Raw genomic sequence first — 5,000 nt, 5'->3', positions numbered from 1 at the left:
CCGGGCTGCGTGACCATGGTGTGTGTGTCCCTGCCCTGGTGCTCATCCCGGAGCCCCATCAGCGGGCCGTGTAATGATAAAAGTCGCCTCTCTATTCCGGGCTGCGTGTTCATGGTGTGTGTGCCCCTGCCCTGGAGCTCATCCCGGAGCCAAAGCAGCGAGCTCCGGGACGGCCGTGTAATGATCAAAGTCGCCTCTCTATTCCGGGCTGCGTGTTCATGGTGTGTGTGCCCCTGCCCTGGAGCTCATCCCGGAGCCAAAGCAGCGAGCTCCGGGACGGCCGTGTAATGATAAAAGTCGCCTCTCTATTCCGGGCTGCGTGACCATGGTGTGTGTGTCCCTGCCCTGGTGCTCATCCCGGAGCCCCATCAGCGGGCCGTGTAATGATAAAAGTCGCCTCTCTATTCCGGGCTGCGTGTTCATGGTGTGTGTGCCCCTGCCCTGGAGCTCATCCCGGAGCCAAAGCAGCGAGCTCCGGGACGGCCGTGTAATGATCAAAGTCGCCTCTCTATTCCGGGCTGCGTGTTCATGGTGTGTGTGCCCCTGCCCTGGAGCTCATCCCGGAGCCAAAGCAGCGAGCTCCGGGACGGCCGTGTCGTGATAAAAACCGCTGCTCTATTACGGGCTGCGTGTTGATGATTTGTCCCCCCCCTGCCATGGAGCTCATCTTGGAGACCCAGCAGAGGCCCCACTCGAGCTCCGCAAGGCTGTGTTATGCTTCCATTCACGGCCAAAGTAGGTGCCATATGTCACCTGGATGTCTGCCATTGCACTAAGTGTCGTGAAAAGCTGGGTTCCTGTAATCGTACGGAGTGTGCTCTGCAGAGGTACGGTGAGCACAGTCTACTCACTCACTCTTTGTCATTATTTCACGGACTCTCTCTGAGATCCGGGAGGGCGGTGTATTTTGTTGAAATTCGCTGCTTTTCTGATGTCTTCCTCCCCTGCTGGTGCAGATGCTTTTCCTCCCTATTTTGTTTGAGCATTAATTCTAGCATTTCATCCACAGTGGGCTGACTCCCACTTCATGCCCAGAAAAGGGCTCCAAAATCGGCCTGGGAAGAGGGCCTGACACCCTGGAGCTCTTATTTATAAACTTTTGAGGGGGGAAAAAATGAGCTCCAGGAGCGCCACAAGTGTCGTCAACTACAATGCCAGGCTCTCATCACTCTGGGCTGGAGCCCCGGGGGTCCTGAGTGAGTGAATGACACACTGAGCTCCGGGAGAGCCACACTCTTCCCCTCACCTGCAGCCCCTGCTCTCATCACTCTGGGCTGGAGCCTGGAGGCCCGGCAGAGGCCCCTGGACCTCCACGGGGGCCGTGTTATAATTAAATTCACACCCAGCGCTCGCTACTCTATTCCTGGGTGCTTTTTCGTGGTGTGTCCCCCTGCCCTGGAGCTGCTTTGCTGATGTCATCCTCCCCTGCTGGTGCTCAAGATCACCAGCAGAGGCCCCTAGAGCTCCGTGATGGATATCTTTATGGTGCACTTATCCATTCAACACATTTCCATACACACTGCTGCAGCCTAAGACCATGAACTCACATGTGCTGAAGAGGGATTAATTTATGTGTGTGTGTTTTTTTTATTTTTTAAATGGGGGGGAAAAAAACAAACAAACAAAAAAAACATTAATTTCGGCAAGTTAACTCTCTGGGAAGATGTTGGGGACCCAGACTCCAGATCTCAGATGCTTTTCCTGCCTATTTTGTAAACATTCATTCTAGAATTTATTCCCCAGTGGGCTGACTCCCTCTTCATGCACAGAAAAGTGCACCGAAATCGGCCTGGGAAGAGGGGCTGACACCCTGGAGCTCTTATTTATAAACTTTTGGGGGGAGGAAAAATGAGCTCCAGGAGAGCCACACATGTCCCCTCATCTTCAACCATGGCTCTCATCACTCTGGGCTGGAGCCCGGGGGCCCTGAGTGAGTGAATCCCTGAGCTCCAGGAGCTCTGCACTTGTCATAAAATTCAGCCCAGGATATGATCACTCTGGGCTGGGCAGTGGGCATGGAGCCTGGGGGTCCTGAATGAGTGAATCACTGAGCTCCGGGAGAGCCACACTCTTCCCCTCACCTTCAGCCCCTGCTCTCGTCACTCTGGGCATGGAGCCTGGGGGTCCTGAGTGAGTGAATCACTGAGCTCCGGGAGAGCCACACTCTTCCCCTCACCTGCAGCCCATGCTCTCATCACTCTGGGCATGGAGCCCGGGGGTCCTGAGTGAGTGAATCCCTGAGCTCCAGGAGCTCCGCACATGTCATCAACTTTCACCCAGGATATGATCACTCTGGGCTGGGCAGTGGGCATGGAGCCTGGGGGGTCCTGAGTGAGTGAATCACTGAGCTCCAGGAGAGCCACACTCTTCACCTCACCTTCAGCCCATGCTCTCTTCACTCTGGGATGGAGCCCGGGGGTCCTGAGTGAGTGAATCCCTGAGCTCCAGGATCTCTGCACTTGTCATAAAAATTCAACCCAGGATATGATCACTCTGGGCTGGGCAGTGGGCATGGAGCCTGGGGGTCCTGAATGAGTGAATCACTGAGCTCCGGGAGAGCCACACTCTTCCCCTCACCTTCAGCCCCTGCTCTCGTCACTCTGGGCATGGAGCCTGGGGGTCCTGAGTGAGTGAATCACTGAGCTCCGGGAGAGCCACACTCTTCCCCTCACCTGCAGCCCATGCTCTCATCACTCTGGGCATGGAGCCCGGGGGTCCTGAGTGAGTGAATCCCTGAGCTCCAGGAGCTCCGCACATGTCATCAACTTTCACCCAGGATATGATCACTCTGGGCTGGGCAGTGGGCATGGAGCCTGGGGGGTCCTGAGTGAGTGAATCACTGAGCTCCAGGAGAGCCACACTCTTCACCTCACCTTCAGCCCATGCTCTCTTCACTCTGGGATGGAGCCCGGGGGTCCTGAGTGAGTGAATCCCTGAGCTCCAGGATCTCTGCACTTGTCATAAAAATTCAACCCAGGATATGATCACTCTGGGCTGGGTAGTGGCGATGCAGCCCGGGGGTCCTGAGTGAGTGAATCACTGCGCTCCGGGAGAGCCACACTCTTCACCTCACCTTCAGCCCATGCTCTCTTCACTCTGGGATGGAGCCCGGGGGTCCTGAGTGAGTGAATCCCTGAGCTCCAGGATCTCTGCACTTGTCATAAAAATCCAACCCAAGATATGATCACTCTGGGCTGGGTAGTGGCGATGCAGCCCGGGGGTCCTGAGTGAGTGAATCACTGAGCTCCGGGAGAGCCACACTCTTCACCTCACCTTCAGCCCATGCTCTCATCACTCTGGGCTGGAGCCCGAGGGTCCTGAGTGAGTGAATCCCTGAGCTCCAGGATCTCCGCACTTGTCATAAAATTCAACCCAGGATGTGATCACTCTGAGCTGGGTAGTGGCGATGCAGCCCGGGGGTCCTGAGTGAGTGAATCGCTGAGCTCCAGGAGAGCCACACTCTCCCCCTCACCTTCAGCCCATGCTCTCATCACTCTGGGCTGGAGCCCGGGGGTCCTGAGTGAGTGAATCCCTGAGCTCCAGGGTCTCCGCACTTGTCTTAAAATTCAACCCAGGATGTGATCACTCTGGGCTGGGTAGTGGCGATGCAGCCCGGGGGGCCTGAGTGAGTGAATCACTGAGCTCCGGGAGAGCCACACTCTTCCCCTCACCTGCAGCCCCTGCTCTCATCACTCTGGGCTGGAGCCTGGAGGCCCGGCAGAGGCCCCTGGAGCTCCAGGGGGGCCGTGTTATAATTAAATTCACACCCAGCGCTCGCTACTCTATTCCTGGGTGCTTTTTCGTGGTGTGTCCCCCTGCCCTGGAGCTGCTTTGCTGATGTCATCCTCCCCTGCTGGTGCTCAAGATCACCAGCAGAGGCCCCTAGAGCTCCGTGATGGATATCTTTATGGTGCACTTATCCATTCAACACATTTCCATACACACTGCTGCAGCCTTAGACCATGAACTCACATGTGCTGAAGAGGGATTAATTTATGTGTGTGTGTGTTTTTTTATTTTTTAAATGGGGGGGGGGGAAAACAAACAAAAAAAAAAAACATTAATTTCGGCAAGTTAACTCTCTGGGAAGATGTTGGGGACCCAGACTCCAGATCTCCGATGCTTTTCCTGCCTATTTTGTAAACATTCATTCTAGAATTTATTCCCCAGTGGGCTGACTCCCTCTTCATGCCCAGAAAGGTGCACCAAAATCGGCCTGGGAAGAGGGGCTGACACCCTGGAGCTCTTATTTATAAACTTTTGAATCACTGAGCTCCAGGAGAGCCACACATGTCCCCTCATCTTCAACCATGGCTCTCATCACTCTGGGCATGGAGCCCGGGGGTCCTGAGTGAGTGAATCACTGAGCTCCGGGAGAGCCACACTCTTCCCCTCACCTTCAGCCCCTGCTCTCATCACTCTGGGCATGGAGCCTGGGGGTCCTGAGTGAGTGAAGCACTGAGCTCCGGGAGAGCCACACTCTTCCCCTCACCTGCAGCCCATGCTCTCATCACTCTGGGCATATAGCCCGGGGGTCCTGAGTGAGTGAATCCCTGAGCTCCAGGATCTCCGCACTTGTCTTGAAATTCAACCCAGGTTGTGATCACTCTGAGCTGGGTAGTGGCGATGCAGCCCGGGGGTCCTGAGTGAGTGAATCACTGAGCTCCGGGAGAGCCACACTCTTCCCCTCACCTTCAGCCCATGCTCTCATCACTCTGGGCAGTGGGCAGTGGGCATGGAGCCCGGGGGTCCTGAGTGAGTGAATCCCTGAGCTCCAGGGTCTCCGCACTTGTCTTAAAATTCAACCCAGGATGTGATCACTCTGGGCTGGGTAGTGGCGATGCAGCCCGGGGGGCCTGGGTGAGTGAATCACTGAGCTCTGGGAGAGCCACACTCTTCCCCTCACCTTCAGCCCCTGCTCTCATCACTCTGGGCATGGAGCCTGGGGGTCCTGAGTGAGTCAATCACTGAGCTCCGGGAGAGCCACACTCTTCCCCTCA

Source organism: Canis aureus, unplaced genomic scaffold (genome assembly GCF_053574225.1).
Source record: "Canis aureus isolate CA01 unplaced genomic scaffold, VMU_Caureus_v.1.0 ptg000326l_RagTag, whole genome shotgun sequence".
Classification (NCBI taxonomy): Eukaryota; Metazoa; Chordata; class Mammalia; order Carnivora; family Canidae; genus Canis; species Canis aureus.
Note: the sequence above shows the minus strand (reverse complement) of the source record.